Source organism: Raphanus sativus, chromosome 4 (assembly GCF_000801105.2).
Source record: "Raphanus sativus cultivar WK10039 chromosome 4, ASM80110v3, whole genome shotgun sequence".
Taxonomy (NCBI): Eukaryota; Viridiplantae; Streptophyta; class Magnoliopsida; order Brassicales; family Brassicaceae; genus Raphanus; species Raphanus sativus.
This window is the reverse complement of record NC_079514.1, coordinates 17,460,954-17,483,176: the sequence shown is the minus strand read 5'-3', so window position 1 is coordinate 17,483,176 and position 22,223 is coordinate 17,460,954. Positions and strand designations below refer to the sequence as shown.

The following is a 22,223-nucleotide window of genomic DNA, read 5'->3' as shown; positions in this document are numbered from 1 at the left end:
TAATGCAGTGGGATGCCATGAATTTGAATCCAAAAGGAGATCGTGGATGGGAAAGTTGGAGAGACTATAGGTTCCCATCTCTAAAGGAGAAGCATCCAACGCTTATGGTGATAGGGTCCTTTCGCCAGGACCGAGAGTAAGTCACTCTCAGATTTAAACCGGAATTGGAAGAGTTCAGGTCCGAGGTCTCTGCCCTCGACTCTCCCTTCGAGATTCCAAATCTGGGGCATGATATCAACTACAGCTCAAGCTCGTTTGAAACGGGGATTTGTTACTCTACCGATGATAGTGAGGAGATTGTTGGCTATCAGAGCATCCTTATCTGTATCGGAGATTTCGATGGGAGGCTGTTTACGAGGGGGACTGGGAGAACGCTTGCGGGTGGAAGGGGGCTAGGTTTTGCCACCCACTTCTCCTTATATGTTCTCGAGTATCTTTTAGACATCTTGTCTTCAGTAGTCAGAGTAGAAAGAGAGTAGTAACAAAGCTCTATAACAGAGTAAGGTAAACTTAAAACAGTCGGAGAGTTGTAAGAGGAGACTTTGGAACTCTATTGACAGAGCACAGTCATTACAGAGCGTCGCTCACTACAAGAAAACACGATTTTAACGACGACCAGTTTCCTCGCTAAATCGTCGTAAATACGTCTTTACGACGATTTAGCGAGGAAACGCATATCGTCGTTAAAGTTTGGTCGTAACGGATATTTCATCGCCATTTCATCGTAAAAGTGCGAGGGAGCCATTTCGTCGTAAAAGAAAGGTTAAATATTCGTCGTAAAGGAGACGTAAATTTCCACGTAAAGTAGACGTTAACTTTCCACGTAAGAGACACGTAAGCTTTCCTCGTAAAACACACGTAAAGTTTCCTCGTAAGGTAGACGTAGAATTACTCGTAAAAGAAACGTAGAATTACACGTAAAGCAGACGTAATATTTCGTCGTAAAGAAAACGTAAAACATGACACGTAGTTTTGTCGTAAGCTTTCGTCGTTAAGGACACGTCAACTTTACACGTTAAATCCTCGTGAGTTAACGAGGAATTTGCTTCGATTTGTATAACTGAATTTATTTTTAAAATTTAAATTTTTAATAATATAGATTTAAATAATTATTTCAAAAATATTAGAAATATAAATAATTATTAATGCGAAAATATTAAAAATTTGGAATAAATAGAAACCAAAAATATTATAATATAAATAAAAGTTTAGAATTTTAATATTACACAACAAAAAAAAACTAAGTCGGGCGAGGGCGGTGGATCGTTTCCCGGTAGAGGTCTTCACTCCTCCTCTGTAGTTCCTCCTCTTGCTGCTGAGTACGAGAAGGCTCGGGAACCGGGTTCCGTCGTCGCATATCCGCCAACAACTCCTCCCATTGGGGATTTCCAGAAGATATAACTTCCAGAAACCCCTCCACTCCACCCATACGAGCTTGGAACGATTGGCGCGTGGACTCCAACTCCGACTGCGTCGACGCCAACTGAGTCCGCGTCGAGTCTAACTCCGTTCGCAGCTCAGTGACTTCGTCAGCTCGTCTCTGACCATAAGACGATGTCGCTCTTGGGATATCGTTGACGGAACCGATTCCCAACGTACGTCCCTTTTTCTTAGGGACGACCTACAAAGAAAAAATAAAGTTTAATGTTAATAATTTAAAAAGGTAGATTAAAAGTTAAAATAAAATTTTTTACCTCCTCGTAAATCTGATCCACTTCTTGAGTGGATAATACGACCGGTATTCCATCGGGAGATTGCTGGGTCAGCTGGGTTTGGCGGTCTTCAATCCGAGCAACGACATCGTTGTAGATTTGCTCGGACCTCGGATCCACAAATACCCCCGCCTTGGTCTTGTGGGTCCTCTCGTAAAGCTCTTTAAGAGACGGGAGTTGTCCCGTCTCTTTGGCCTGAAAATATTTAAAAATTAAATAGTTAGAATCAATATACATATTAATTAATTATTAAAATATTTAATATGAGAAAAAAATTAGAAATTAATTACCATTTCCAAGCGGACACGGGCATGGGGCTTTTGACCCGTACAGTGAAGCATCGGGCCGTTGCCGTGCTCGTCTTTGGTGTTACGAGAGGCGGAGCAGGCGTTGGAGATCGCAATGGATGATGGCAGCTCCCAGTAGCGGATGAGGCCATCGTAGACTTCCTTGGTCAGCTCAGCGGGTTGCCCGTCCTTGTAACCCTTGTAGATCCAGTCCTCCTTCCAGTTGCCTACGGTGTCCAACAACCGCTTCTTCGCCTTTGCGATGAACTCCCGTTTCACGTCCTCGTGAACCCCGATGGACCAATGGTATCTTTGCTGCATTTTTAAACCCAAAAAGATTAATAATTAGTTAAAAAATATTTATGAAATAAAAGTTAATAATATAAATTAAACATAAAATAATTAATTTAAAGAACTTACAGCAAACATCTTGAACCACGTGTTTCTAACGTGCTGCGGCGTCTTTTTCCAGTTTGGGTGAGGCTCGGAGAAGTATCCTTTGATCATATCGGATACGCTCGTAGCGACAGAATTGTCGACCCCAAACCTGAAAAAAACAAAGTTAAAGTATTAAAAAAAATTATTAATAATTTTAAAAATATTTTTTTAAAAAAATTACGTACCACAGAGTCCCCTCTGGTCGGTCGGGGTCTAAAACCGGTAAACCGGCTCGGCCTGGTTGAGCGAGAAGATCCTCAACCATGTACCGAGCGAAAGGAGCGGTCGGCGGCACCCGCAACTCCGGATGAATGTATCCGGGTGCAACCGGGTCTGGAACCGCCTGAGGTGCAGTAGGTGGGGGTGGTGCACCAGATGGAGGAACCGGTGGTGGCTGTGATTGAGACTCCGGGACAATGTCCGGGATGGAGGAACCTGGAGCTGAAGATGATGATCCAGCAGCAGGATCACCACAGAACATCTGACTGTAGTGGGGGGTTTTCTTCTGCTTGTTCTTTCTAACCATCTGAAAAAAAAATTCAGATTGTTAGAAAAAACAAGTAGAAGAATTCAAACTAATCAAAAAATTCTATTAATCTATCTAAATTCTTTACACTAACCACCTAATCAACTATAAACCTATCTAAATTCCCTAAACTAAACCACCTAATACTAGAGAGAGATTAGAGAGAACCTTAAGAGGTGTAGGAGAGGAAATTGGGACGAAATGAAGTGGCTGGTTCTCGCGTGTATATATAAGATTACATAAGGACGTAAATTCGTCGTAAACTTACGAGGAAACAGCAAGGCCCGTGTCATCGTTTACGACGAATTTGCAAGGCCCGTGTTTTCACATTTACGACGAATTTGCAAGGCCCGTGTTTATTTTTCACGTGGATATTACGACGAAACCGTGTATTTAGCATTTGATTTTTACATTCCCTAAACCCTAAACCCCAAATTCCTAATTTTAATTATTTTTTTAATCATGAAATTGTAATTATATAGGTTTAATTTATTTTTTAAGTGAATCGAAACCGTATATATATAGATTGAGGTTTGGGGTTTAGGGTATAGGATTACATAAAATAGACGTTAAACCCTCGTAAACTAGCGTGTACTTTACGACGAAATAGAAAATATCCTTGCTAATTCCACGTAAGCAGGTTTCGTCGTAAAGACCTCGCAAGCTTACGTGGAATTAGCAAGGTATATATAATATATCGTCGTAGATTCCACGTTCACTACGAGTTTTTAACGAGGTAGTTTTGTAAATCCCTAAACCCCTAACCCTTTACCCTAAATCCCAAACCCCAAAATCTTAACTAGTAACATCTATATGTGTTTAGTTAATTTAATCAAGAAATTTTAAATATGCATGTTTATCAAGTCTTCTTAAGTGAATTGAGTTTAGCAATGTAAACCTTATATATGATTCACTTATAAGTTAAGGAAGTTGATGTTAATTTTGGGTTTGATGTTTTGAATTCTTAATTATTTTAATTATACAATGTTAATTATACAGGTTTATTGTGTCTGCTAAGTGAAAACATATATAGATTGAGGTTTGGGGTTTAGGGTTTAGAGTTTTAGGGATTTTTACAGCAGACTCGTAAAATCAACGTAAATTAACGAGTTCTTTACGACGAAACAGCTAAAATACCTGTTATTTCCACGTAAGCTGATTTCGTCGTAAAGACCTCGCAAGCTTACGTTGAATTAGCAAGGCCCGTATTTATTATTAACGTGGTCTTTACGACGAAATCAGCTTACGTGGATTTTTCAAGGCCCGTGTTTTTTGTTTACGAGGAATTAACGTCGATAATGTTTAAATCCCTAAAAGTGTTTAACCACAAACACCAAACCTCAAACATTCTTTAACTTATAACTCAATCTCAAACACCAAAACCCATACCCTAAACCCCAAATGCATTAATTAAGTCTGAAAATAAATAATATTTTTAAAAAATTACATCATCATTCAGATACATCATCATTCTCTTCAACACTAGAAACATCATCGCTTTCATTAAACTCGTCTTCAACAGCATCGTCAGTGGTATCGTCGGGAAGATCTTCATACTCATGATTATGCGGATCAATGAGTAGGATGTCATCCATTTGTTGTTCAGGTTCTTCGACTTCATTGATGTTTTCTTCTTGCAAAGGTGGTTCTTCTCCACCGATTATTCGTCCACAGAGTGTAACTTTGATAATGGCTAACCAACTTATTCCAGATTCTCGCAACCTCGGGTATGGTAGGAAGCTAACTTGGTCTGCTTGCGAAGCTAATATGAAAGGCTCGAATTTGTTGTACCTCCGTCCACCATTGACAGCAACTACACTGAATTTGTTAAATCGAACACCTCTGTTGACCACGGGGTCGAACCAGTCACATTTGAATATGACGCATTTCAGCTTCAATAAACCAGGGAATTCCACTTCAATAATATCCTGCAAGATCCCGTAGAAATCGGTTTCGCCTTTCACACAAATTCTATAATTGCTGGTCGCCCGGTGTTTACCATACTCGTACGTATGAAAAGTAAAGCCTCGTGAGAAATACATTGGTGATGTGGTGACCTTTGCAAGTGGACCCTGAACTAATTCGTGAAACCATGTGGGGTAATCTGGATCGTCATATTCAACCTGCAAAATTAAATTAAAGAGAACATTGAAACAAACGTCTTAAGCTTTCGTTACACCCCGTGGGCGAAACAAATATCGGATTGGAGTAAATACCTGACTCTTCAACCATTTAATAAAGTGTCGATCTTTCCTTTTATCTACCTCACTTGTGGATATACCTGGGATTGCTTCTTGGACTTGACTAACAAATAGGCTGTAAAATGCACATATTTTATTTGTTATATCATCAATTCAAAAAATATATTTTAATTACAATTATTTTAGAAGTTTCCATATATGTTACCTTTCAAAATAACGCATAAATGGATCCTCACAATTAAGTAGAATGTAAGTGTGTGCACTATGGGCGTCTTCATCACTCGACCACCAAACCTCTTTCGTTTTCCCACCCATTCGCCCAATCTGGCTAAAGATATCCGGAACACCAGCAACTGCATATGTTGGGGCAACACCACCATCATCATATCTTCTTGGAGCTCTTTGTCGGGTCCGTACATTAGGTGCAAAGTAGTACGATGTGAAGTGAGATGTTTCTTCCGTCAAACTTCCAGCAATTATAGAACCTTCAACCTTTGCGAGGTTTTTTGCCTTTCCCTTCAAATATTTCATGGCCAGCTCATACTGGTACATCCATCCATAATGTACTGGTCCTCGAAGCAATGCCTCATACGGGAGGTGGACAGCTAAATGCTCCATGACGTCAAAAAATGAGGGAGGAAATATCATTTCCAAGTTGCACAATAAGATCGGAATGTTCTCGTGAAGTTGTTCTACGACATCCTCTTTAAGAGTGCGAGTGCTCAAATCCCTGAAAAATGCTCCAATGGCTTTGTATATATTCCAAAAACAATTAAGCAAATTATTAGTGCATATTTTTGAAAAATAAATTAAGAAATTAATTAGTGTGAATATTAATAATATATTACCTGCAAGTGCTTCATGTACTTTTGTTGGAAGTAGCTCCGCAAATGCAAAGGGAAGTAGTCTTTGCATAAAGACATGACAATCATGACTCTTCATCGGGAGAACTTTTGGCCCTTTTCAACACATCTAGAGAGGTTTGAAACATACCCATCAGGAAACTTCACTGCTGATGCAACCCAGTTGAACAAGACCGACTTTTGTTCTGAAGATAATCTGAATACCGGTACAGGAACTTGTCCATTGCTTTTTATGTGTAACTCGGGTCTTGAGCAAATATCAGGCAAATCCAACCTCGATTTTTGATTGTCTTTTGTCTTCCCAGGAACATTCAATATTGTATTCATGATGTTCTCAAAAAAATTCTTCTCAATATGCATCACATCTAGGTTGTGGCGCAAAAGAAGATCCTTCCAATACGGCAACTCCAAAATATACTCTTCTTGTGCCAGTTGTGCTGAACTCCATAATAATCAGGCATATTACCGGAAACATGCCAATTACCACCACAACCAACTGTTTCTTGAGCTCCGTAGTAATCGATTTGCTGTTCAATTTGTTCTCCAGTTAAATACGGAGGAATGTCTCTCACAACCCCTTTCTGCCTAAACAATTTCTTGTTTCTTCGATAAGGATGGTTAATGGGAAGAAATCGACGGTGACAATCAAACCAACTTGTCTTCCTACCGTTCTTCAGCTGAAATGCATCTGTCGTTCCATTACAATATGGACAAGATAATCTCCCATGTGTAGTCCACCCAGACAACATCCCATAAGCAGGAAAGTCACTTATGGTCCACAAAAGCATCGCTCGCATCGTAAAATTCGTCTTCGTTGAGCAGTCGTACGTCCTCACCCCTGTTGACCACAAATCTTTCAACTCTTTTATCAGTGGCTGTAGAAAGACATCCAGAGACCTTTTTGGATGGTTTGGACCAGGTATTAATATCGTCAAGAACAGAAACTCCCGTTGCATGCACATATCTGGGGGCAGGTTGTATGGCGTCATAAAGACTGGCCACAATGAATATTGTCTCCCTGACATACCGAAGGGACTAAATCCATCCGTGCATAATCCCATATACACATTTCGGCTATTGCTAGCGAATTGTGGATATGTTTTGTTAAAATGTTTCCAAGCTCTTGCATCTGATGGATGACTCATCTCACCATCCGTCTGAGTATGCTCGGCATGCCATCTCATTTTTCCAGCAGTCTCCTCAGATTGGTACAATCTTTTCAATATGTCGGTAATTGGTAGGTACCACATCCTTTGGTACGGTACCCTATTACGTCCTCGTCCTTGCGGTTTGAATCGTGGCTTCTTGCAGAATCGACACTCTTCTAACTTCTCATCATCTCCCCAGTAGAGCATGCAGTTGTCGATGCAAACGTCTATCATCTCAGAAGGCAACCCAAGACTATAAACTAGTTTCTGAATCTCATAATAAGAATCAGCAGAGACATTGTCTTCCGGCAAATACTCTTTAAACAAGTCTGTCCATGCATTCATGCAACTTTCAGGTAGATTATGATCAGTTTTAATACTCATCATTCTAGCAGCCAACGACAATTTAGAGAGACCTTCTCTACAGCCACTGTAAAGTGGCTGATTCGCAGCATCTAACATTTCATAAAACTTTTTTGCATCTATGTTAGGTTATTCAACTTCATCATCATCATGAGCAACAAATGCATCAGCTACCATATCATGAACCCTATCATAATTATCTACCATCTGCTCCTCCTGATGGTATCTATGTTGATTATGCAAATGATCAACCCGTTCATTCTGAAAATTGCTATTACTACTACTAGCTTCATTCTCATAATTATAACCTTCTCCATGTTGAAACCAGATATAGTAATTTGGCATGAAACCTCTATTTTTTAAATGCTTCCAAACATTTTCACGAGTTGCCAGTTTTGAATTGTTGCATTTCCGACAAGGACAAAACATCTTACCGCTTTCCTGGGCGAGCGGTGTAGAATCTGCTTGATGCATAAATGTCTCTAGTCCTTCCAGATACTCTTTCGTCACTCTCCCGTTAGCATCTCTATGCGTGTACATCCACCTCCACAACTCATAATAATTTCCACCACCGGACATTTTTTTTTCTTTCACGTTTTTAGATTTTTTTTCCTTTTGCATGTGGTGTGTTTCAAATGAAACACAAATGACATATTTATAGGAAAATTCGAAATTGGTAGGTGAGATTTTACTACGAATTAACGACGAAATATGGGTGGTAGACTAGATAAAAAACGTGTCTCACCTAAAATTAGGTTGAACTCGCAAAAACCTCGTAAAATATTCCTCGTTAATCACACGTTAAGTTTTACGTGTTCATTACGACGAAATGCTGTTTCCTCGTAAATACGACGTTACGTTACATTACGTTTGGTTTACGACGAAATTGTTTCGTCGTTATTTAACGACGAAATTACGTGTTTATTGTCTTTTCACGTAAATTCCTCGTAAAGCCGACGTAATTTTACGAGGAAATTATTTTGTCGCTAACTTTCGTCGCTAAGGCCGTGTTTTCTTGTAGTGGCTTAACCGGAGGAGCTTAGCGGCGTAAGGCTTCCCGGGAGATAAGTTAGGGTGAGCCACACGTTGGCGATGCAAGAGAGCACGGAGGAGGAGCCGGTAGTAACCATGGCGACGGTGTCACTGACCCTCCGATCCGGAAGTGGGGGCTGAACCCGGACAACAGCAACCAAAACTGGGAGAAATTTGAAAATTTTACTATAAATGGTAACAAACAAGGTGGTTGAGAAAGTCAGAGATAAGAAAACAGAAGGATAATTGACTAAAGAGGAAAAAACCAGACGGGGTAAACCGTCTAGGGAGTCGGGCCTGGGAGGACTTTCTCACAGCTCTCTCTCTCTCTCTCTCTCTCTAAGTTAGGTGATTGTTCGGTTAACAAAGTAATACACTATGATCGCTAAGCACTATCAAAAAGATCAAATATAATTTTAACATATTTTTATTTTCATATTTTTAGAATATTTTATTTACTAAGGTCATATAATAAATTATAAATTCATGTAAGAATACAGCATACGAACACGGCGCATAGCGCCGGAATGCACTAGCATTTGTATAAAGGAGGGAGTACATCTATTAATTATTATAGTTATTTTTAATGTGTTTTGTTAATATATGTGAAAACACTAAAAAACTATTTTTATGGAACAAAAAAGTATCTAATGACAAAAAAATATGTTTGACATTTCATTGTGCAAAATTATTAAGTAATTATAAATAATCTGAATTTTATTAGTACATGCAATTAAAATATGCATTATACACTTAAAAAATATCTGCATGAATTAAACTAAAATATTTATATCAAAAATAATAATTTCTTGTTGAAAATATGATACAAAATTTTAAATGGTCATATATTTTAATAGGATACAAAAATAACATCCATAAGCGTATTTATAAAAATAATATATAAATAATGTTTTTTACATATAATTATTTATAAACTCATCTAAAACAATTTGTTTCATAGAAATGAGAAATATTAAATCATATTTTTGAAGAGATTTTTTGTTTGGTTTAAAAAGTGAATGAAGCAAATAGAATGAAATTATTTAAAAGCAATTAATACAAGAAAAAACATTTAACTTATTTGTGTTCCACATCTCGACCTCTCTCTTTTTTCATTTCATTGCAGATCAGAAAATTTATGTTGTGTATTAATAGGATACAAAAGTTTAGCTGCGGGTCCAAAATTTTAAATGGTCATATATTTTAATAGGATACAAAAATAACATCCATAAGCGTATTTATAAAAATAATATATAAATAATGTTTTTTACATATAATTATTTATAAACTCAACTAAAACAATTTGTTTCATAGAAATGAGAAATATTAAATCATATTTTGAAGAGACTTTTTGTTTGGTCTAAAAAGTGAATGAAACAAATAGAACGAAATTATTTAAAAGCAATTAATACAAGAAAAAACACTTAACTTATTTGTGTTCCACATCTCGACCACTCGCTTTTTCATTTCATTGCAGATCAAAAAATTTATGATCACACCATAATTTGTGGAAGCACCGTAGCGTAGTGGTTAAGGTTTAAAGGCTTTTACATCCAGGTCAGCGGTTCAAATCCCAGACTATGCAATTTCTTGCAGATTACAGGAAATCCAGGTTTCAAGTCCCAGAGAGAACGATTTATTAATGCAGACTACGGAAGAAAGATGTACAAGAGATCTTCAATATGGTGTAAGTAAATCTGGTCAGGAGTGAATCTTCATAGAACTGCTCAGATGATGCAGTTAGACGTAGATCTCATAAGACATGTAGTATTGTCGGTTGTCGAATTGTCTATGTAATATTTCTCATAGTTTCAATGTCATAATAAATCAGCGTTAAAAAAAACTCAATGCGGTACATTTATTAATTTATGATTGGTTTTGTTTTTTATTTTAAAAATTATTATATTTAAATTTAAATTGTGCTGATGTGTATATTTTCGATAACTTTATTTTGATAAACTGACCATTTTGTTTCAATGATTTTTTATTTAAAATCATGTTATTGTACATGTGGCATTTATGTTAGTAAAATCAACATATCGTTGGATATGTAGTATCTATGTTAGTAAAATTAATGTGTCATTCATGTCACAAAAATGAAATGATGTAATAACTGATGTGCCAATTGAAATATGATTTGTCAAAAAGAAAAACTTAAACAAGATATATCTTATTTAACAATATTTAGTTGTATATTAACTCGATTCTATAAATTGAACATATAGTCATATTTTAGACAACGAAGAAACCTTTATGAGCTTCTTTGTCTCTTTATGCTGGGAAAAAAAAACGGAAAGAGATTTATTAAAGTACTGTACGATTAATAAATTAAAAAAAAATATGTTAGAATTGCTTCTTATATATCTCAATTCCTGAAACATTTCTATTTTTGGTAAATAAACTATATTTTTGAAGATGACTAAAAATTGATTTGGTTGATATATACGTTAATAAAATGCATTTATTTTTGACCACTTGTCTATATAAAACATCAGAGTTAAATGTGTTTAAACTAGAGTATCAAAATGATATGTGACATATTAAAGTGATTATTAATATCGTGTGAATGTAGAGGAAACAAAATGAAAAATCATGTGGTGATCATATCTATCTTATTAAATCAGAAACATTACAATTTCTTCTAGGTGGATTTTAAAGGTGAACTTCATATATTTAAATTAAATATCTTATTTCTTATATATAATACGTACCATAGTCTAACTTTGCATTGATATATTTCCTTAAATACAATTCCTCTGTTTGTCCATATTCTATATATGGTTCACATTTATTACATGTCGATTTAAATAAAATAGATTTATTTGTACGAATAAAGAATACTAAAAATATGAATCGTACTAGAATTATCCTATACAATTCATTTTAAATTGATCAGTATACTTTCATTGGCCATATTGATTTTATTTGCACGAATAACATTAAGTAGATAATTCATAGACACATACATAAATATATGACTATTGTTTAACTACGTTGGCCTAATCTACTTTCTAAAACAAATAACACATAGCTTTATATATTGTATAGAATATAGTAATATTGTATAGTATATACATATACAATAATACTAAAAACAAACCAAGCTGAAATATAATATATATCGACAAAATACTTTGAACCATTGCACACAAAATATATTTGACCTGAGAGATAAAATTTACTTTGAAATTATATAATAATTATTTTTAAAAATTAAACTTCGTAATGTACAAAAAAACATAAGTTTTATATCAAATTTTGTGTTACAAGACACAACTCGCGTTTGCAAAGTGTTATTTTTACATACGAAAGACAGTTTTGATATTGTTCTTTAAACACAAAATTGAATTATACAAACTCGATACTACATAAAACTAAACAATATAGAATACATTTTAAAAATAAAATCTGTGCGGGTGCGCATGGCCTTTTACGAAAAATCGTAGATATGTTTATACAATATATAAATATATTATGATACACATATTTTTCTTATAAATAATACTCCAATATAAATTTTGTATGATAAATGTTGAAAATACAAAATATATAGCACTATATATTTTAAATAATATATAAAAAATCTATTTTACGTTATCATAAATTTTAAAAATCAAATTTAGTAATTAAAACACATTGCTTATTTAAACACATTAGTACACATTGTTATTTATCAAAATGTTATATTAATACACATAGCAATCATTTATAACATTTAGTACAAACAAAGATAAAAAAAAAAATTGACTCCCGCTCGGTCGAGCGGGTTATGATCTAGTAATAAGTAAACTAGAACTTGACATGCATCCCTACACGGATGTTTGATTTAATTTGTGTTCAACGTAAATTCATAAACCGCTGATTTTATAAAGGAATCCAATGCATTTTTTATGTTTTGTAATTTACATATAGAGTAGAATATATTGTTTTATAATATAGATGTTTGATAATAAGTTTTTTATTTATACATAATATTATATTAAAATTTTATAATTTGATATAATTTGATGTAATTGTACTATTCATATATTAACCTATTTTTGTTAATTTATTTTAAAATGAAACAATATACTAAACATTTAATTTCTTTTCATTATTTTTCTATGGATTATTATTAATTTTATCATATTTTGTTTTCTTGAAAATTGAACTCTAGAAACCTGATATTTGACTAAACTAACTATGGTAATATGATATCTTGCATATTTTCATGGTTTTAACCATCATTTCTTGTTCATAATGATCATGTAGATTAGGTATTAGGCATCTTTAGGATCCATAGTACATTCATATGTCTTTATCAGGTGCTGGAGTGTTTTAAGGATTGACTGGATATGTTTGGGAACTTTGTGATCCAAATTGGGGTGAAGAATGGAGTTTAGTCAAGCCACACATGAAGTTGGATGAGTCGGACCCGGGTAGAATGACTCGGGATAGCTTACCCGGGCGCAGGCCTCACCATTGGCCGACTCGGGTTGGAGTGCTCGGGATACCTTACCCGGGCGCATGGAGCAGAAGCTGGACGGCGAGGCGACTCGGGTTGGCTGACTCGGGTTCCCTTACCCGCGCGCACGGAGAAGAAGCTGGACGGCGAGACGACTCTGGTTGGCTGACTCGGGTTGTCGACATCGATTCCTACCCGGGTCAAGTCATTTACTTGCTCGAATTTAGACATTTTAAAAGGGTATTTTAGACATTTTAAAAGGGAACCATTAGGTTTTCTGAAGATCATATTGATACTTTTGTAATCCAAGGAGAAAAATATCTTTTATCTATTGAAGAACACAAACTCTCTCAAGAAAAACATCTCTTTTTGGCTTGATTTGTTATTGTTCTTGTGATCTCTCATCTATTTCTCTACATGATTAATCTGAAATCCATCATGGGTTTAAGAGAAATCATGGAGATTAGTGAGTAATCACCTTTTGGATTCATGGATTAGGGTGACTAAGGGTGATTAGGCTAGTTCTAGGATGTTTTAGGTATAGATCATACTTGTTCCTTGCTAGTAGAGTGATCTTAATGCATCATTTGAGTAGGCCACTCAAAGGGTGATCTCTAGGCATTTCTCACCCGACAGGTGTTTGATGAAATGCCTGAGTCAACTCTCTTAGGCTTTTAGTGTACTTTGCCAAAGACATTTGTTGTTAAAGATGCTAAGATGGCTAATAGACTTGTTAGTAATGATTGCTTGCATGTTATTCAACAAAAGGCATTTGATGTTTGAGATATGTTAGCAAATGAGTATTCATCTAGACATAGAGCTTGCTTAGAATTGTGTCTAGGCTTAAGGTTGATAGTTTATAATTCATCAAATCACTGGTTGCACTTAGATTAGGCAAATACTTGCATTCTCTCTGATTTTAAATCACTCAGATCTGGTTCGACAACATCTTCTACTATACTATCATTTGACTTAGGAGCCTCAAAACTCCTAACATCAAATTGGCGCCGTTGCCAAATTCTGAGTTTGATTTAAACATTGAGATTTAGTCATTTGCTTGAGACTAAGTCATTTTTATTTTTGTAAGTTAATGATTCTCTTCTTCACATCTTTGTGATTTTCAGGTGTATGAACTTGAGGAGCAAAGGTACATCAAACCTTGTTCCAAGAGCCGCAGACATCAGAGCTTTAGAGAGAGAGTGTGCTAGAAAAAGAAGAGAAGAAGAGCAACAAGCTTTACTGCAGACACAGGAAGCTGAGATGGCTGATCCACAAAATCCTCTGAACCCCAATGGAGTAAACAATGTTCCACAAGGGCCCCAACAGCGACTAGCTCGCCCCATTGGCACTTATGACCGCCCCAACATCCATGGTCCTAGACTTGGAATCCGAGCACCAGCTGTGGCTGCTAACAACTTTGAGATCAAGTCAGGACTGCTAAACTGCATAGAGAACAACAAGTATCATGGTCTGGCTGTGGAGGACCCATTCGATCACTTGGATAAGTTTGACAGCTACTGTGGTATGTCAAAGACTAATGGTGTGTCAGAGGATGCCTTAAAGCTCAAGTTATTCCCTTTCTATTTGGGGGATAAGGCACGTCAGTGGGAGAAGTCTCTACCAAGTGACTCCATCACCACTTGGGAAGACTGCAAAAGGGCATTTTTAGAGAAGTTCTTCTCTACCTCAAGAACTGCTAAGTTGAAGAATGAAATCTCCAGCTTCCAACAGAAAAACTTGGAAGGATTCAGTGAAGCTTGGGAGAGATTCAATGGTTACCAAGCTCAGTGCCCACACCATGGATTCTCTAAGGAGAACTTGCTGAGCACATTCTACAGAGGTGCTCTTCCTAAGTACAGAGCCAGACTGGATACAGCTAGCAATGGGTTCTTTTTGGGGAGAACTGAGGAAGAAGCAGAGGCTCTGGTTGACAACATGGTTAAGAGTGATGCAGTCTACAGTGGAGACCATGACAGAAGCAGTAGAGGGGATGACAAGCACACAAGGAATGAGATAAAGGCTCTCCAGGAGAAGATTGACACACTCCTTGCTGATAGGGCCACACAAGCGCAGGTGAACTTTGTTGGCAACCCAAGCCAGGAGATACCTCCTACTGTCAATGAGGTTGAGGGTTTGGAAGGGCAAGAAGAATTGTGTTTCATTAACAGCAATGGTAGCTGGTACAAGAAGGAACCCAACTTTCAGTACAACAACTACCAACAGAAGCCCTATTCAAACAACCAACAGAGTGGTTATCAGCCTAGAAACAACCAGCAGAGCAACTATCAGCCTCAGCAAAACCCCTCTCCTAGCTCCTCTGCCCCTCAAGAGAGCAGCACTGATGCCTTACTGAAACATATCTTAGAGTCTCAGACTAGAAGTGAGAAACATGTGGGATATGAGCTGAAGAACCTTCACTCCAAGATTGATGGGAGCTACAATGAGCTCAACAACAAATTCTCCCACCTTGCTTCTTCTGTCAAGAATTTGGAGAATCAGTTTGCTTTCATGAGCACCCACCAGAATCGCCAGCCAGGATCTCTACCTGGAAAATCTGATCAAAACCCCAAGGAAGCAAAAGCTGTCACACTCAGGAGTGGTAAGCAGTTACCTCCTAGAACCCTCACCAAAGATGCTGAGAAACAAGGTGAGGAGGTAGCCATCAATCTAGATGATGAAGTGGTCATTGTTGATGAGAAGACAGATGATGAGATCTTGGAGAAGATTGAGAAAGATAAGGGTAAAGGAAAGGTTGGAGAAGAGAAGAAGACAACAAAAGATGGTGAGTCTGCTGCTCCAGCAGGTGAGAGCTCTTCTGTCCCTCCTCCCTATGAACCCAAGCTTCCATTCCCTGGTAGATTCAAGAAGCAGCTGCTACAGAAGTACAAGGCTTTGTTTGAGAAGCAGATGAGTGAAGCTCAGGTTACAGTTCCCATCATTGATGCTTTCATGCTGATTCCTCAATACAACAAGTTCTTGAAAGATGTTGTAGCTGCTAAGAAGAAAGAGATGGAGGGCATGATGGTTATGAGTCATGAGTGCAATGCCATCATTCAGAGGCTTGATGCTCCAGAGAAGCTAGAAGATCCAGGATGCTTCACACTACCTTGTGCTCTTGGACCTATGGTATTTGAGAAATGTCTCTGCGATTTGGGAGCTAGTGTCAGCTTGATGCCTTTGTATGTGGCAAAGAAGCTTGGCTTCACTCAATACAAGAAGTGTAGACTCTCTCTGGTGTTGGCTGATCGTTCAGTGAAGTACCATGTGGGCATCCTAGAGAACCTCCCTGTGAAGATTGGAGGGTATGAGATACCTACAGATTTTGGTGCTTGAAATGGGTGAGGAGGCTCAAGACCCATTGATTCTTGGAAGGCCATTCTTAGCTACAGCAGGAGCTATTGTGAATGTGAAAGAAGGCAAAATTGACCTCCATTTGGGTAAGGAGAACATCCTCCACTTTGACATCAAGGAGAAAATGAGGAACACAACTGTGTTTGGACAAGCCTTCATCATTGAAGAAATGGGCCCTCCATCTGATGATCACCTTGGTGAGCTACCACCTGAGGAAGATGGGGTGTTAACTTCACTTTCTGCACCTACTCCAGCCTGATCCAAAGGAGGCAAAGTTAAGCTAGAGACTTAAAACAAGCTCACTTGGGAGGAAGTCCCATGAGTATCCTTGTATATATTGCATTAGTATTTACATTTTCATCTTACTGCATAAAACAATGGAAAAATGAAGTTGTCTGCAGGTGTGGAGCAGAAAATCGGACATCAGAGCGAGGTCATGGAGCGAGGGAGAGAAGTCGCTCCAGCTGGGAGCAACTTGCCCACAGCGACCCCTCCACCTCGCTCCCGTCTCAGGTAACTGGAAACTTCCCTTCTCCCAGTTTTTCTTTGCATTTTAGAATTTCATTGGGTACCTCACTCACACAGAGACTGTGTGATTTAAGTGTGGGGGAGGTGCCAAGCATTTGATCATGTTTGTTATGATGATTTTGAGTCTCATGCATTGCATATTACATTCTTATTTGCATAGAAAAACCAAAAAAAAAAAAAAATTTGAAAAACACAAAAAGAATCATTTAGTTTGCATCATTTGCACTTCTAGGAGAGTCTAGAGCATATAAGTTGCATTCATTTGCTTTGGGAGCAATGATTTAAAATGCCTTGTAGAGAGCACATGTCTAGCCTTGTATAGTTCATGCACCTCTCTTGAAAACCTTGTAAGCTTTGTGCCTTGAAAGCTCTCCCTGAAACTCAATCACCTTGAATGAACTGAATGAACCTAATTTCTTGCTCATGGTCCCTTGTGTGCTAAGTCATGGATATACACACTAGAATTGTCGCGCCTTTTATACCGATCTTTTTGACAATCTCTAGTGGCACTCCACTCCCTAAAACCCTCTCCTCCTTTTAAGCCTTAATTGATTGTTGAGTGGGGCCTTTTTCGGAAAGTCTTACATGTGCATAATCTTGAGAGTATTGGGAACGACAATGCTCAGTCTTCATTCTTGCTAGATTGGATACCATATTGTCTAGCCATAGGTGGGGGTGAGTGTTGTAAAGTTTGACTTGGGAACTTGAAAGTTGAATGGGAATGAATGAACTCTTGTGCTTAATTGTCTTATTGGGAATTGTATAAACCTCTAGCTCAAAGTTATGAAAGTCTTGGCCCCCAAATAAAATAAAATAAAAAAATAAACCGAAAAAAAAAAGAGATAGAGAAAAGGGGGCTAGCAAGTGAGAATGAGTTTAGAGGTTGTGTTTTAAAAGTTTAAGTCTTTCCCTTGATTAAAGAGTTTGTGGATGTGTTCTTGAGATTTTTTGGGTGAGAGATGTGAGATGGGTGTAACTTGGGGAATAATTGTGTCACTTGTATGTTTGAAAAAGGGTAGAACAATGAAGATTGAGCATTGTATGCATTAGTTGATCCCTTTCTTAGATATATTATGTGCAATGTCAAGGCTACTTGTTTTGAGAGTGAAACCTTGAAGATAATGAGTTGTGAGCCCCTTGATCACTAGAATGAAAAAAGCCTTCCCTTACCCAAATGACTTGGACCAATTGACCATTTGCATAGAGCTCGCTTGTTGTATTGCTTAATGAATGTGAGAGTTGGCTGAATTGAATGTGTGAATGAATAATGTTGAGTTGAGATAGGCCTAGAGAAGCTGGAGGATAATAAGAGAGAGTGTGCTCGTGCTGAATTCTTATGTTGAAGCGAGTGCTTGTGTGTTTCTCTTGGCTATGAGCTTCCACTTTCAAACCTCTTCCCAATGAGTCCTAGAAAGTTCACTTGAGGACAAGTAAAGGACAAGTTTGGGGGAGTTGATATCTTGCATATTTTCATGGTTTTAACCATCATTTCTTGTTCATAATGATCATGTAGATTAGGTATTAGGCATCTTTCGGATCCATAGTGCATTCATATGTCTTTATCAGGTGCTGGAGTGTCTTAAGGATTGACTGGAGATGTTTGGGAACTTTGTGATCCAAATTGGGGTGAAGAATGGAGTTTAGTCAAGCCACACATGAAGTTGGATGAGTCGGACCCGGGTAGAATGACCCGGGATAGCTTACCCGGGCGCAGGCCTCACCATTGGTCGACTCGGGTTGGAGTGCTCGGGATACCTTACCCGGGCGCATGGAGCAGAAGCTGGACGGCGAGGCGACTCGGGTTGGCTGACTCGGGTTCCCTTACCCGCGCGCACGGAGAAGAAGCTGAACGGCGAGACGACTCTGGTTGGCTGACTCGGGTTGTCGACATCGATTCCTACCCGGGTCAAGTCATTTACTTGCTCGAATTTAGACATTTTAAAAGGGTATTTTAGACATTTTAAAAGGGAACCATTAGGTTTTCTGAAGATCATATTGATACTTTTGTAATCCAAGGAGAAAAATATCTTTTATCTATTGAAGAACACAAACTCTCTCAAGAAAAACATCTCTTTTTGGCTTGATTTGTTATTGTTCTTGTGATCTCTCATCTATTTCTCTACATGATTAATCTGAAATCCATCATGGGTTTAAGAGAAATCATGGAGATTAGTGAGTAATCACCTTTTGGATTCATGGGTTAGGGTGACTAAGGGTGATTAGGCTAGTTCTAGGATGTTTTAGGTATAGATCATACTTGTTCCTTGCTAGTAGAGTGATCTTAATGCATCATTTGAGTAGGCCACTCAAAGGGTTATCTCTAGGCATTTCTCACCCGACAGGTGTTTGATGAAATGCCTGAGTCAACTCTCCTAGGCTTTTAGTGTACTTTGCCAAAGACATTTGTTGTTAAAGATGCTAAGATAGCTAATAGACTTGTTAGTAATGATTGCTTGCATGTTATTCAACAAAAGGCATTTGATGTTTGAGATATGTTAGCAAATGAGTATTCATCTAGACATAGAGCTTGCTTAGAATTGTGTCTAGGCTTAAGGTTGATAGTTTGATTTATCATTTGCATTCCTAAGATCGAAACCTGATCACCCAAGGTCTAAATCCCTATACCCATGAGTTCTCCTTTCCAATAGCTTAAGAGTATCATTTTACTGTTTTGCATTAGCTTTAATCATTAGTTTATAATTCATCAAATCACTGGTTGCACTTAGATTAGGCAAATACTTGCATTCTCTCTGATTTTAAATCACTCAGATCTGGTTCGACAACATCTTCTACTATACTATCATTTGACTTAGGAGCCTCAAAACTCCTAACATCAAATTGGCGCCGTTGCGAAATTTGAGTTTGATTTGGGAGTCCTACATATCTTAGCACAATGGTTCCCCATTCCACATCTATGGCACACTGATGTGGTCAAGCTTTGTGGTTTAAAGGATATACCACGGGCTCTGCCTCGACCACGGCTCAAATTAGGTTGATACCCATGGCCTTTGCCATAGTGGTTCCCACGGTCAAATGTATAATAGTGGCCATGGCCACGTCTTTTCCACCCTCCACGGCCATGGACGTGTGGTCTATCATCCTGGACGTGGTTAGATTCTTTGGATTCTTTCTTTTCCTTTGCGGCCTTATTGGCTTCAGGTAATGGGGTTGATCCAGGAGGTTTCAATTCTTTTGCTAGCAATAGACTCATCCACGGACTTGTAGTCCTGGATTCTGTGATTCCTCCATCGCTTTTGGTAATAACACCTTTCTTTGGTGATCATATCTCGATTTGAATTAATTATGTCCAAAGATCTAGAGGATTCTCAATTGTCAAATACTGATCTTTGAGACTTTCAATAAAATGATGGTGAATAATTAATATTTCCCTGTATCAATCTTTCTCATTGGCATTATTGCCTTCTGCCGATACATTCACCAAATCCTTTTGACTTTAGAATAATATTTGTATCCAATTCCCACTGTAAATAATTATCTCCAAACAGATTTAGGTCAGCAAAATCCAAGTTGATTTTCGACATCTCAAATCATATATCACTCAATATTTAGATATATTTTCATGCGGCCTTACTCTTAAAAACAATCAATTCGGATTTCAACTTTGTGAGAACAATGAAACTATCAATCTTAAAGGCATTTAATCAATTAGTCAATTTCTAGCAAGTCTCAGCAATACTATTTCTATGTGCTCATAATATTATGGTTTATCAAGACTAGCAAAAACGGATTCAATTAATCATGCAATTAGGGTTTAACAATCAATGGATTTTAGCAAGACTAGCAATAAGATTTATTAATCACTCAATCAGTTTCAAGGCTGATTTTAGCAATACTAGAATATAGATTTCAAGCATGAATTTCAATGAATCAGTTTCAAAGTTGTATGTATAAAGATAGCACACGGATTTTAGGGTTATCAGATTCAGGTTTATCAGTTTCAAGGCTGATCAGTATTTAGCATAAACTGTATGTAAATAATTCATCTAGTATTCGAATTTATCAAACCTCAAAAGCATATAATCAGATCAATCAATTTAACAGAACTCATAAGCATAATGAATTTAGGGTTTCAAGTTTCAGATATGCGGATTAGGGTTAGGACTAGAATTAGGGTTTCATGATTTCTAATCAGATCAATCAAGAAAATTGAACCTAGCATACAATCTTAAACCTCAAGACATTAGATTTTATCATGAATCTATCAACCTAGCATACGGATTCTCTATTCTCAAAGACATTCAAATCATATCAATATAACCTAGCATACGGATTATTTAGGGTTTCTATTTAAAACATATTAGATTATAAAACTATCAATCCTAGAAGATGATATTAAACCTCAAGAATCATGTAATCAGATCATGAAAATATCAATCCTAACTGTGATCAAAGCATTAATAAGAACAAGCATGTCGGACTTAAACGGATCAGAATTATTAAACTAGCAGGATGTGAATAATAAATCTAGCAACTGAACTGTCAAACAATTTTAGCAACTTAGCATCAGATTCAATCAGATATTTTAAAACATCAATGATCAAAACCGAAAAACAGTTTTGATTTCAAAATATTCGATCAGGGTTTTAATATGTGATTTGATAATTATAGTATAATTAATCTGATACTTATATTATTTAGGGTTTATAGATATAGGGTTAAGATTTATCGGATTTAACATGTAAAATCCGATTTGGAGTTTTAATCATGTAGGAACATGATTTAGGGTTTATCGGAGTATTATAATCTGATTTAGGGTTTTTAAAGTTTTAAGGATCCAATGTTTACCTTAATCCTCCAAACGGGCTGAATGGACCACCGAGAATCGAGAGAGACTTCGCGGACAGGTACGTGCCGGATCGGATCGTCGGGTCGCGAAGAACGGTCGGTATCATCAGTCGCTTTGCTATAATATCGTCTGGATCATCGGTACGTCAGGACGCGAACGGGTCATTTGGTGGGATGCTATCGGTTCATCGCTTATTGGGATCGACCTCGTCGGTAAGTGCAGGCTAGTCGGATCGTTAGAATGATCGAGCTTGTATCGGATCCGATGGCTTTATCGGGTGAGAGAGAGAGAGAGAGAGAGAGAGAGAGAGAGAGAGAGAGAGAGAGAGAGAGAGAGAGAGAGAGAGAGAGAGAGAGAGAGAGAGAGAGAGAGAGAGAGAGAGAGAGAGAGAGAAAGAGAGAGAGAGAGAGAATTAGGGTTTATGGTGATCAAGGTTTCAAAACGAGAAAGAAAATGAAAATAGGTTTTGGGGTCAATTTCTAGAACTCAAAGAATTAGAGAGATCGTGCTGATAACGTGTTTT

The 22,223-nt window shown here is 37.4% G+C and overlaps 1 non-coding gene across 1 annotated transcript; it reads right to left on the bottom strand.

The window, feature by feature from the left end:
• Positions 1-14,712: 14,712 nt before the first annotated feature.
• On the bottom strand, positions 14,713-14,819 carry LOC130512112 (small nucleolar RNA R71). The gene has a single exon (XR_008945673.1). It is a non-coding gene; the product is annotated as a small nucleolar RNA R71 (small nucleolar RNA).
• Between the last annotated feature and the right edge of the window lie 7,404 nt (positions 14,820-22,223).